The following is a 14,914-nucleotide window of genomic DNA, read 5'->3' as shown; positions in this document are numbered from 1 at the left end:
TACTTTTATTATGGATCTATTTTTACTTTTACATAGGTCTCCAAGAGGGCGGTACTCCCTCGTGGACGGCGTTTTATTCGGTCGGTAATTTATAGATTCTCTACCAGCTTTTTATGAGAGCGGTAGATGTTCTCAACGAAGGCGCCACTGTCCTATAATAGCCATTGGAGCTTTTTATGGGGGTGGTAGATAATAGCTTTCTCACGAAATTTTCATGTGGGCGGTAGGTCCAGGGTTTGCTCTAACCAGAGCAGGAGAGTAGAATATGGATTCCTAACGTAGCGGTATCAGTCCCAAGTAGACAAAGTAGATTCAACAAGATTTTCAGGAAGACGGTAGCTCATATGGTTTCATTTAGAGCGGTACCGCCTTTTAGTCGGCGCTAGAGCTTTTTTAAGGATATAGTTTAGAAAAGGCAAACCAGTGGGTAATATATAAGTCTAAAATGTTTATCTAATTATTATGGTGCAAATAATAATGAAATCTAAAAATAAGCATAGAGTACAAACTTATTGGTTTTGTCAGAAACAACTGTATAGGAGTTTTGACAAAAATGTTGGAACTTGTAACAATATATTTGTAGAGTAAGTGTACCGGGGCGCTGTAAACTAACAAGGGCATATTACATGGAGATTTTATTTTGTATTAGTGATTATTAAAAAATAACATACAAACATAAATAAATTGTATGTTTAATTAGGTGTTAACGTATATACAAGATGTAACACGACCAGCGGGTTAAACGTGGCCCAGAGGTTTATTCAGGAATTTTCAATGAATCAGCTGATATTTGAGATTTTTTTATTATTTGTTTCCATCAGGGACTTTAATGATACAATGTAATTGTCAGGCCTACACTTATGAGTTTTTTGTCTCAAACTGACGTAATATTAGGCTTTCTGTATCATGTAACTTTAGTTAATCATTGCCGTGCACTATTTGAATTAAAATTGGAAGGAATATTTTTTTTACTGAGATAAATATTAATATTCATTTCGCGGTGCTGTGGAATTAAAAAAAATCTAGTTCATATAAAATAATTCTTGATTAAGTACATCGTAGAACATGCTCCCGGGATGATATGATGTTAAAATATTTAAGAAATAAAAATAATAAATGTCGGGGAGCATTTTATATGGCAATTTTTTATAATTATGAATAATGCTTAACGCCTTTCTGATTACTTTCCGGTTAGAGTTAGAAAGAATAATAAATAAGTTTGCCACTTTACTAAGAGTCGAAGTTGAGTCAATGCAGTAGTTCTTTAACGACTTTTCAAAGATTAGCGCTTAGCTAGAGAGCGTGCGTATGACTATAGAATGTAATAAACAAACCAAAAAAGTTTTTACATTTAAATCGTAATCACACTTTGCTTGCAAATCTACGCGACTACGAAATTACAGAATTATATGCAAATTACAGTTGTAGTCATTAAAGTTGATGAAAGTAGAGACTTATTATATAAATGAATGAATTATAGTCTAAGAGCCCGTGTGCGCAAAACTTGTGTTATTAGACGCGCAACTAAGTTCTCTCTCTTTTTAAAAATTTATTCAACTATGCAAAAATGCTTAAAATAAATAGTATTATTAACAGTAACCCATCTCTACTTATATTATTTTTGGTAATTTATCCTATCTTTTTGGTAGAGCTAAAATGTAGTGTATGTAATTGCTCGTATTGTGCTTGTAAGTCGTGCATGTAACATTTTTAATTGTATTACTTGGTCTAGTCGCATTAATTTAACTTTCGCCGGTGATGGTTTCGGTTGATTTTATTACTTAATAATACCGATCTGGTCCCGGTAAATATACAGCGTAACCTTCGCAGTGTATTTATTCGGATATATATCATCAACATTATGCCTTGACTGGGAAGTCTCTATTAGGTTATTATTTTTGATACAGAAATGTATACACTTTTCAGCAACTGCCATGATGCGACAAAGAAAACTTTTCTTCTTTTTTGACATTGGAATAGTTGTTCACGGGCGAAAAAACGTGCAATGAGCAGTGGCTTCAAATCATAAGGAAGGGAGCCTGTTTATAGCTGTCTATAGCTTAATTTAGCCTAGCTCATTAGCTGTCAATTAATGTTTGGTACACTCTTTCCAAAAACCAATGGATTCAGAAATAATAAATAACGTAATGGAAATATAGTAAGAAAAAGCGTTTCGTAAATTCAGATTACATTATATTATAATTAAATATTGTTTACTATTTATCCCTGCAGTTTTTATACCGCCAGAAGTTATGGGCATGTCGTCAAAAAGAAAAAATAAATTAATGAAACGTATTTCAGAGTGATCACATTCTAAGATTAAAGGGAAAAGAGTGTAAAAGCGTTTTGCGAAAAAATGAGCTACATTCTCTTTAATTTTTATTTTTAATTGGGATAATTACGCTATCTAAGAGTGCTCTCGTGGCCAGCAGCAAAAACATTGGATTTTATGTTAATGGTTGGAGCCATCGTCTTCTAAACAGCAATCTGTGGGAACACTGTTGCACTTTGGCAGAAGTACTGCTAATAACAATCACATAATTTTTAAGTTTCTTACTTTAAATTCAAATAGTCCCGCCTTTTTTATTTAAAATCAACCATTATAGTTCATTTACATAAAAAAATTTGCTGTTGCAATAAAATTTTGCACAAGTACGGTGAATCGTTCATATTATAATTTTAAGGTACTTTTTCAATAAAGAAACATGAAGTAATAAATAGATAACGTTAAGATCAAGAGAAGAGTATATCGTTTGAGATTCAAGGATCTTCTAGCGAAGAGTTGGTTGGATCAACAGATCCAGTCCAGTCTACCAGACTGGACACGGGATTGCTCCTGAATCGCTTTGTGAGCGAAGTGTCACAGAAAGGTAAATGTCGTGGGACAATCAAAAAAGAAATTTTTGGTCGTTAAATGTTATGTAATGTACGTGGGATACACAGACGGTTCTGGGGAATTTACTATAAACATAATATAAACAGTAAAGTGGGTTTTCAGTTTATTAAATAATCGTCAAAAAAAAGTGTGTATGCATTTGTTAATACCTTGTGGGCGCCGTAGCTATACGTTATAAGTGCTACCGAAATTACTGTATTGCCCTTTAGATAAGCTCGCTGCAAGACTGGAAGAAGCATCAGTAGTTTCTTTCCAGTATTATCACTTTTACCCCCCACCCCTCGCTCCCCCATCTCGCCGAGCTGGTCAGAGGCGCGGTACAAGAGTTTCGGTAACACTTTTTTATGTCATTTTTGGGTAAGTTAGACAAAAGTGAAGCTTACTATGTAAATAAATAATAAATGAATAAAGAATTCCTCATAACGAATCATAGCAAGTTCTCTTGGATTTATACACACATAATTGTATGATGATTTTGTTGTTTATGTTATTCAATTTGCGTAGCATTTTAGTTTAACCGCAGACTGCTGGTTAACCGTTTAGATTGCGTTTTCGATTTTAGTTCGTTAAGTTATAATATCATTAGTAAAATAATTTTATCGTATAATTTATGGTACAAGTAAATTCCTAAATGATAGTTTTCGTTTTAATACATCGATCTCTATACAGGTATATACAGTTTAATTTAAAAATGCATTGGTCATAATAAAAGAACTAGAGATATTTTTATTTGGTCTCACTTGATTCATCAGCTACTTGCCGACGTCTGTCAAGGACTTTCGAGAACAGTAAATAATGTTTGCGCAACGAGCACTAAGTCGCAGCGTCCGTTTCCAAGTAACAAACTCGCATTCCATGCTTTCTTTGCACAATGATTGCAGAGGCGATTACTTCTAAAGTTTGCTGTGTAAATATTTGAAAGTGGATGCTACTTTAGAAGAAGTTTTTTCTTTAGCTATATATTTATCATTACTTGGTCTTGAAAAGCATACAAAAATAACGAATAAATATTAATTAATTAAAAGAATAAATAAAAAATTGGACTATTGATTCAGTGTATGGTTATTTGTAAGCAATTTCACAATTAAAAAAATATAATGAAGTTAGTCCAACTTACTTTACCGTCTTTCCAAAAAGTAACGACGCATGCATTATGTACGTCTTATGGTGTAAACAGATTCCCTATAAAAATTAAACCACTAATTCCCTATTTAACACTTAAGTATGAAGCCTACCTGGAAATTACAATGAACTGGTAGAATGTCCATTGTGTGTCTTAGGTCTAAACAGATTTCAAATAAGACCACTGGAAGATGGCATGCATCTAGACCGTCGGAAAACGTCTGGAGATGCGAAAGTTATACCTGGTAAGATATTGATAATGTTCTTTTTTATAGCAGAGGTCATGCTATAATTTAAACAATTGGTGGGGATCGAACTCTATCTCAGGTCACAGTTTTACACCAGGTGCATGTGTTTAACAATTATACAATATACGAGTACATGCATTGCTTACTAATTCATTAAAAGTCGGTTCGTTATAATGAAAACGGAAATAACACTGAGATAGTAACAAAAAAATCGCGCTTAAAAGAAAAGCGAAACCTTTTTCATCCAATGCTTTTAGGCAGCTTTTTGTTCAGGTCGTAAATTTACGTTGTAAGCGGTAGCCTATTACAGTCGTAAAAAGTTTTTTTTTTTTTATTGTTATAACTAGTATCGATTTTTAATGTCAAACATAAAATCACTTATGTTTAAGTAAAAGAGAATAAAAAATTGACGGAGCTAAAGTTAGAAATTTTTTTTTTAATACTGATACATAAAATCAAATTGAGTAATAATTTTTTTCTTACTACGATCTCATATTAGATAATGCAACAATTTTTTAAACACATATGTAACAGCCGGTCTAGACATTGTACAATAACGTACTTCTTAAGTAACTGGTCAGTTGCGGTTCAATTTAAGAAAAAAAATCAGACGAATAATTTATATTGAATTATTGTACTAATAATACAAAGATTATTTTATAGTTAATACTTTTTATTTCGTACACTGCAAAACCGATTTTTTTTCTCTTTTTTTCCATCGAAGTTTAATATTTGACAGCTGTACTTTAGTTCACTTTGCGACTGTTAAAGAAAAGAGTTGTATAAAGATATATTATTATTTTTTTTGTTGTTTATATTAGTTAATATTTCTGTTTTCTCTTCAACCTAGAACCAAAAAAAAAACTGTATTTGAGCGAGATGTACGACGGTTCATTATTATTAACATTCAATCATTCATGTCAGCCGATAGACATCCAATGCATAGTCTTCCTCAAAGATTGCCACGACGGCCAGTCTTGCACTGCCCACATCCACCATTATTTACATAGATTCAATAAAGATATAGTATTAATTAAAAGATATTTACTTACTTCAACTATAACCAAAATTTCAAGCACGTAAATTTTAAATTAAGAAAATCTTATGTTATAAAGTTGTGATATGGTATTTTGTGTCAATAGGCTCCACATACAGTGCACACGTTTAATAATTACGTAATTTCGTATGCGGGTTTATTTTCATTGAAACTTTGAGTTGAACCCTCGCTGTAGTAACTTTCACAATTACTTAGCAAATACACAACAGAAGCAAATTTAAATAATTACTGGTTTGGTGAAAATTTTAGTGGTTTATTTTAAGATAATCAGATTAATTGTAAGTCATTAATAAATTAGAAGAAGACAGGTAGAGGATACTTCTTTCGCTGAGCAATGTAGAGAGTTATTGATGAGTTCTGTGGGAGAGTCCAGGAACCTTAAAGTGAAGGAAAACGCAGAAATTGGTTTTAGTGGGTGCGAGGTGTACGAAGGATTCTCTACCCCAAAGAAATTAAAATGTTTCTTTTGCAAAGTCTTGTTTAGCTGGTAACAGACGAGGTGTTTATTTGTACCGTCTATTTTTCGCCATTGAGCAGTATGCTGTTCCATTTAAAAGGGTTTTGTAGTTGCATGTTTTTGAAATGCAAAATCATGAGTTAGAAGGTGAAGTCAGGCGCTGTTAGGCCTTTATGGCTTTTACAGCATCATCTGATCGCGCTCCTTTGTAGGAAAATGTCCATGTGTGGGCGTGCATAAATATGTTAGCTCTACAGTCCATCATTATATCATTGTGTAGATACGAACACCATTCTCAGCATTTCTCTACAGTCTTACATTGTCTTGATGAATATAAACGTACATATGTTCACTCTTTTCTGAATATCATAAACGATTCAAAATCTTTTTGTATCAATGTTGCAATATAAATTTGTTTTAAAAATAAATAGCTTTATAATATCCTTTTAAGCAAAAAGTGTTCACGTTTCAAGATGAATATTTAAAGAACTTAAAGTTACATTAAACCTTGTTCAAGGGTCGCTTTGTTTTGTTATAATCTTGTTAATATTCTTGAAGTTTAAATGGGTTGTAGACCGCTTAACTTACTGCTTCATTTGAAACGTGTTATTTTTATAACAACGAGACGGGTACATATTTCGTTGGATACATAAAACTATGTGTTTATAGTTGATTCAATCCTGTAAAATCAATAATGTGATGATCTGAGTAGAAACTTAGTCCCTTCAGAGTTATTCAACCTCAAAACCGGCGAATCAGGAACATCTGATGAGTAAATAATTTGTTATTAATAATTAGTCACAATAGAAAAAAAAATCGTTACATGGGGACTTAGGGGTAAGGTGACATAATTTTTCTGACACAGGCTATGTAGAGTAAACCTACAAGGATAGTTTAAACGCTGTAATTTATTTTTAAAATTATATTATCTAAATGATATCCATTTTCATATTTGCTTTTTTCTAAGACCTCGAAAAACTGTATTGTAATTTTTTACAAAATTTACAGATAATCATCTCAAATAAAGAAATTCTTGCCGTTGAGATGGGATTGCGACGACTTTCAACTGATGCAAGTAGTTTGTCTAATATTAACGATGAACTTTATATCGTAATGCAAATAATATTTACAGTTCTTCTCGAGGTTCTGAAGACTGCAAACAGCCTGAGATTCCAGATGAAGGCAAATAAAAGATTGTTTGATGGTACACTCTTTAAGAGGGAAAAAAGTTTGCACTTGCAAATCGCCCGGAAAATATTTTCCGAGAGAAAATAAATAATTTTGCTTAAACTTTTCAGTTTATTTTTCATTTTCAAACAAAACTGCTGTTTCTTGAAAATAGGTTGTAATTTTTATATTTACTTGAATTTTGCACGTTTTGTTAAGAAATATTAAATATACTTTCCTACTGTCTGTTTTTACACACGTTTTCTTCTATTATTATGTATTACCTGACCGAAAACGTTGATACCTGTTGTTGTAATTTTTAGGAGTAGGACAATGTTCAGGCTCAAAAATGACTACTATTGAACTCTCAAATGAACAACTACTTACGAATGAATAAAACACGCCGTAAGACGTATGACCATAAATTTTTGAAGCTGAAGATATTTTGAAGATATATCCTTATTAAGAGTAGATCATCTTCTATTACCTCTATAATTTAGGTCAAAATTTCATAACATGTATTTAAAGGTGCATGCAATGTGGCGGTAAGATAATTACCGGTGAGAGGTAACATTAATTACAACGTCGTTGAACATTACAGCTGAGCTAAACTCCCTGGTGGATGATCAAAGTAAGAACGAGTAGTTGCACTACTTTACAAACTGATTTACTGGCTGAGTGGACAGTGCGTAGATGTTTCTGTAACTGTAAAATTTTAACTAATTACGAGTACTTTGATTTCAATATCATTTTGAATATAATAAATAATTGCCATCGGTTTTAGCTACTCCATATAAGGCATCAACTAAGCCGGTGTGCCATACCAAATGCTACTGTATACATTGATTATCCATTTTACTTGTCACATATCCCAGATATTTTACATTCTTGATTCTAGACTCTTTCATAGATTCTACTTAAGTAAATATGGATTCAAATATCCGATCGGTAATGTATTTTGTCTGTCTCAATAGTGTATAGTCCAATGTTAAACTAACAGAAATCTTTAGTTCGATTTTCGGAATACACTAAAGTTACATAGGGCAAATGGAAATATATCGAAATTACATTGTACCTATATTTTTTTTCTTTAAGACCATGTTCCAATAGTGGTAATATAAGCTATTATTTTTCATCATCTTGTTTAAGGATTAGCAAATACATATATTTAATATTATTTCTACTGAGGACTACATAGCAGGACAGACAACCCCTAAGATTTTAAGGTTCTGGAGTAGACTCGGACAGGTATGGTAGCACTCCCACCACGCATGGTGGCGCCTATAAGAAAATCTGGATAAAGGCCGTTTGAAAACGGTCTTTCTTGTTAACCTTTGCGCGAAGCCTTTGTTCATGAATACAGGTTCTATGGCTGAAATAAATGATTATGTTTATGTGTGCAAAATAAATGCTCAGTTTCTTTATCGAAAAAAGGTCAAAAAAATATATATTACTAACAACTTTTTAATTTGGATAAGAACGGTACCTTAAAGTTTTTTCGTACAGTAACACAAACAAAGTTAAATGAGGCCAGCAGCGAAAATCGTTAAGTTTTACAGTAATGGCTGGAGTCATGGTCTTCTAAACAGCGATCTGTATGCAACTGCCAACACTGATGCACTTTGGCAGCAGTATTAAAAAAGCTACATACACATCCTACTGCTTTATTAATTAAGACAAAAAGAGACACAGTTATTTATATATTACACAATTATTAATAAATTAATTCTTTCATAGGATAGTGATTCTGAACTGATTTTGTTACTTTAATTTTTATCATCTTTTATCTTACGACAACCTCGTAAGAATTTATTTTCTGTAGCCCTCTAACTATAAAATATGCATCAGATAAAAAAAAATATTTCGCTTCAAAATAACCAAAGAAACAATTAGTTGTATTTTACTCTTTTTATATAATAACTAGCTATTCCAATACTTTGACTTGTCAGAAGTTATTAGCTTATCGCATTCGAAAGAAAAATAAATTAATATGACATGTTTCTGAGCAATCACTTCATTCATTGATTAAACATGAAATTAATAAATTCAATTTCTGATTAATGAATACCGACCGATGCCGTTATTAAATGTCAGTTTAAATTTGCAGTGCGTGGACCGCGTGAATCACGTCATACTTGCGAAGTTCCTGGCGAATTGTCAAACGCGCGAAGTTCATAGCTAACTGTCAAATGCAAAGTTTATTTATTCATATTATAAAGTTTTTGTTAAATTTTAGAAACTTTGACAATTTTAGGAAACTTAAGTAAAATTTATCTTACGTATTAGGCGGGCAGGCATCTTCCAGCAAGTTGTACAAAGATTTAGCTGAACTTTTGCTCTTGCCTTGCCGCATACAGTTTCACTATGAATTAGTTATTACGTTGACTAAGTAATAGTGCATTTTCACCTGAGTTGTATTGATTAATTTATTTATTTACACTTTATTATATACCACAGATAATAACTAAAAAAGAAACAGATAGAGGTACAAGAAGCAGTCCAATCGCTCGTGGCGATCTCTTCCTGACAACCTTTGGATGAGAGACGTGAAGCTGTGGGTTGTTTAGGGTGTCCCTACATACATTACAATACACACATATTATATATATTCAAACATATTTTTATAAATGATTTCTTTTCGATATATTTGCTTAACAGCGAACGGTAACAACTAGGACTCACAATTATGAGAAGAAATTTTTAAACGTTTGGCTTATAACATGTACCACATATAATATAAAACAAATGGAAATGTTCACTGCGTTCTAAATAGTGAAGAGTGTATATTGCTGTCTGAAACTCGAGCGTTCCATTACCGCTTACTTCACCCGTTGCTTTATAGTAGAATTTAAAAAACCATATCTTTCCTACAAGAATACGCTTTCCTATGCAATGTATATGTTACATCTTTCACTAGCATTATTATACGTGTTACATGCATTTTTATAATTATAAACACAGCAAATGAATAGAATACTTATCATGTCAAAGTTTTGTATAATTTATAGGCTTCTAAAAATTTGTACAGTAGTTACAGAAAACCAGAGGACGTTGTAATAAGATATTTTTGTGTTATACTTCTTTTCGTAGTAATATTTGTTAAAAATTCTTGCTTGGAAATATTTGCGCAACTATTGTATTCATTTATTATTTACACTTTGTGCATTAATTATGTAAGATTGCTACTGCTCACAAACAAATTTCCAGAGGATGGGTATATGGTAGCAACGTTCTCTGCGTACCATAATACCACACAGCGATCGTGGTGATTATGGTAAATCCATCCGTAGATGTCTTTTTGAAGGAGGCTTATACCATTCAGTAGGCTTCTTTGGGCTTTTATGAAGTTACATAAATCTAGAGATATTGTAGTAATTTCAAAACATAGCACTTACGAAGATAAATAATATGCTTTTAAAATACGATAACTATTAAAAAAATTGCTTTATACCAAAATTATATTTCTTTTCTGCAATTAACTGTCTCGCATGCCTACTGTTTAAAATGAAGTAATTAAAAACCACCGAAGATACACACATTTTTTTTTTCTATTAATATATCAGCATTGCAACCAGCTAGATTGAAGGTGGGCAGATATATATTTGTATACAATACATGATGTCTTTTTTGTATAATTCCTTTTTGAGTTTACGCTGATGTTTTCCCAATTATTTGTGGAATATTGGCTTTATGATTGAGTAAAATAACTCCTAGCGAGTGGTGAATGTAATAAAACCTCAGTCATCATTAACATCTACGCGGCTGGAATATTTAATAGAACACTGGACATAGGTATTCTCCGTGGATTTTGAATAGGACTGGTTGAAAACCTTCATACATAAATAAAATGTGTTAATAATCATAATAGTATCACTTATTATGTCAACATCGAACGATTTAAGATCTAAAACTCAATTAAGATAAAGGATAGTTATGAATCCGTTTAAGAAAGTAACCCTTAAGTCGTTATATTTAACTAAATCAAAGATACAAAAACAATTTTTAATACAAGTTACCTAATTTTAAACTTGCCCTAATTAAAAGTAATGATACATTTGCACTTTCCAACATACTAGATGGAAATGTAAGCAACGCAAAGTAGTATTAATTACGCCATCCGTCTGTGACAAGGATCTTATTAAGCTTTCAATATCTCTCGTAGCGTAACGGTGAATGGGTTTCTTGTTTAACATCGGTGACAGGAATAATAAAATAGACCGCTTTGTTTCGTCTCACGGGGACTTTTATGCTTACAAGAGATTATAAGTTACGTGTATATTTAAACAATACTTTTGTAGAGTTCACAATTCATCTGAGAGCTTTCACGATATCTCTACATCATATATTTTTAAGAATCACAGAAAGCTTTTCAGTGATATTAAAATATATATACGTACTTTTGCAAAATATATTTGTTAGTGTATATTAACTAAGGTGAACGATGAAATACCTAGGAATGAATCCATAATGAATGCGAATGTAATAGAGTTGGTGGTAAAAGGTAACAGTAGATTTAGGCCTACCAAAAGCGAACACTATCTCATTCCTGTAAAGGCCTTCTAAGTATTGGTTGAGTCATTTAAAATCTGGTTAGATAGGAAGAGGAGTCTGGCTTGTGAATACATTACAAAGATGCCTCATTAAGCCTGACACAAGCGGACAAATAAAGAAAGTCAGCAATGTACGCGTTATTGGTCTATAGAAGACATGCCGGTAACCATATCACCGGACAAGGTACGTTCAGAGGTACTCGCCATTGTATCCAATTAGTAAAATTAATATTTAACGCCTAGGTGAATATTTATAATTAATATTTATACAAGAACGTGTGAAAATTGGGACGGTTAGTAATGGTAAATGCAATTTTTTTCTGCGAGAAGGTTCGTGTAGTAACGAAAACGTTACAACATTAATTACACATATGTCAAAGTTAGTGGAGAAGAACCGTAAATTAGAGTTTGAGATTGTAAGTTATGAATTCGATCCTCAGAAACTGACACACTTTGAATGCATTATCAAAGCGACATATAAGAAAAAAGGAAAGGAGATCTAACGAGTTACCTGTGCCGCTAAGAAAGAATAAATCTCTGACAGTTTTCAAAAGGCTAACAAAACAGCACCACTTCTCTTTCTTTGATTTTGTATATTACAATGACAAGTGAAGATGTTTACTACATTGCCTATCACGTGTATGGATAAATGAATATATTGTATTGAAATTGTGCAGCTTATATATTAATTACATATTGCAGTTTTTTTCATGACATAAGTATTGTAAGTAATATGTACCTATTTTCAACTCTTTATTTCAGTTTATGACCTTGCGCTGTTACCTTTTCAACCAAGTATATCCAATGCTTGTCTGAAAGAAAGGTGCATTTCCTGTACGATCGCTCTTTTCGCTTTATCTTTTACCTATTTCATATATTATCTATATCCTGTATTGATTTACAATAAAAAAGAAAAATAAATAAATTAGGAAACATCGTGGGACAACCGGAAAGTCCTCACAGTGTAAATTACGATCCACTACTCTCCTAAGGGAGAGGTTATGTGTGAGAAAATATTACAAGGCTGGTAGCATCAACAACATATGCGACAGTTGATGCAGTAGAATGTAGCTGTTTTAGCAGTCCTTTAAGTACAAAATTAATAATTAAATTTCTGCGCCACTACCCGGATTGTGACAATTGGATAAATAATACATGAGATCGTTATTACATACAGCATTGCGGTATTGTCTAGATATTTTAGCCTCCGGAAACACGATTCGGTTGAAATATTGTTCTCTACGTTACACAGGGCTATATATAGTTCGCACGAAAGTAAAGTAATTGTTAATAAGGTACGCCCTAGATTCGTCTTAAGGATTTAAGAATGAACACGATAGAAGCTGAAGTAGCCCAGCGAATTGGGAAGCTGAAGTGGCAGTAAGTTACATAGCGTCTAGAATAAATAAAAGATGGGGCTTTTACATTCTGTAGTGGAGCCTATAGACAGGCAACCATAGGACATCTTCGCACAAAGTGAATTGTCAAGGTTGTCGAAAGATGCTGAATGTAGGCCGCACTCCACACTCCTATGTCCAGCAGAGGGCTTCTTTTCAGCTGAATTAATGAATAAATAAACGTAACACGTTAAAGACTAAAACGAAAGGTTATTCATTTGAGATTGAAATAGTGTTAATCTTTGAGACCGAACATTATTTATCCTCTTATCAATGACTGGTATTAATTGAACCCTTCTATATACACACACACACAAACGTATATATATATATATATATATAAATAAAGGTTGTTAAATGTGAAGACTGTTCGTAAGAAATTAGAGGAATAGGAAAAAAAAATAACACTAATGTGAAATAAATAAAGCTAATATAAACAAAACAGAAACGTATGTAAATATGCAAAAATTGTTTAATTATGAGAGTAAAGTGAGTGTCCCATAAATATGATAGGGGAAAGCTAGAGGCCCCAAATAGCGTGGACCATTAACAAAAAGAAGACTGTTCGTGTCACCATGTTACAATTTTTTTACGTACTTTGCATATCATATTTTCAATAAATTACACCAACAAATTAGACAAATGACTTGGTGGTCTTAAAGTATTTTGCGATGTCTTATACATGAGACAACCTTTGGAATACTAAATTTATATATTTAAATAGGAGAGTGACATAAATACGTAGAAGTTATGATCTGAGTTGAAAAGTTATTATTAAATTTTTACTGTTGAAATTAAAAAAAAAATAACTCATTGAAAAAGATGGTCGGTACCAACTATTTAAAAAGTATGTATAGATGGAATATATTTTATCTAAAGTGATAAAACACGTCCGATCCTAAAAACATTTCGCCTTAAATATCGGCTTTAATATCGTTAAACATTAATTAAAGATTACTTTACGAGACACTGAACCGACGAAAATAATTACGAGGCATAATTAAAAAGCCCCAATTGTTAACGATTGCAGTACGCAAATAATGGCCTATTCAAATTAATTGTATTATTATGTACTTTGGAAATAGGCTGTAACAGCCGTAGATAATCTGTAATGTTCTTAATATAGTACATTTGGCTGATACAGACTACACTTTAAATAAACACAAGTATCGACATATTACACAAGGTATTAGTGCATAAACAATTTAGGTTTTATTTAAATCCATGATATTTAGTAGTGTTTATTGATATTGTACTAGCTGGCTGATACGATGTCCTTCATTATCATCATCTTAATTTTACTCAAAAGCTATCGCTGAACATAGGTTTTCCACGTAGATTTACAATAAGACCGATGACTGGTTATTAGCTGTCTGATTTCGAAATAAATAAGCAATTCGAAATTCAAAGCGAACTTCGAACGCACGAGTTTCACAGCGCATTGTTGAAAAGTCAATGTATTTTCTTACATTTTCAGAAATTTTGCCTTAAAACCCCAAACAGCCGAGCCAACGCCAGTCCACGCCACCGTCCCAAGCCGCACACACAACATATCGCATATCTACACGCGTAGAGTAGTGCTCAGTTAAAATTTTCGCAAGTACCCGTACTTTTCCGCTCCGTGAACTCATCACATATGAAGCTGTAAAAGTCCTCGGGCTAATAGCATTAACATCGAAAATTGATTAATAACGCATGTCGTCGGAGGTCTGAAAAAGTTCAGTATAGTGAACTTCCTACGGCTTAAATGATAATGAAGACGAAAGCTTGTATTTGCACAAGGTTGGAAAAAGCAGAGGGAATTGTTCACCATGAGGAATATCCCATTTTAATTTTACAATACAAGAATAAAAGATAGTGATGAAAATTTTAACGAACCTATTACTTTGTACCTTTGACTCTATTTCACGATGTTGTATTATCCTGTCTCTTTTAAAATCAGTGCAATAAGACACAGATGGTTTTTTATACTACTTTACTATTTTAAAATTCAAGATGTTATCTCGGGGACACGTGAGTT

Source organism: Battus philenor, unplaced genomic scaffold (assembly GCF_028537555.1).
Source record: "Battus philenor isolate CCGP_79_NKW_IND1 unplaced genomic scaffold, ilBatPhil1.0.hap1 SCAF_6, whole genome shotgun sequence".
NCBI classification, from domain to species: Eukaryota; Metazoa; Arthropoda; class Insecta; order Lepidoptera; family Papilionidae; genus Battus; species Battus philenor.
The sequence above is the reverse complement of the archived record's forward strand: the minus strand, read 5'-3'. Positions refer to the sequence as shown.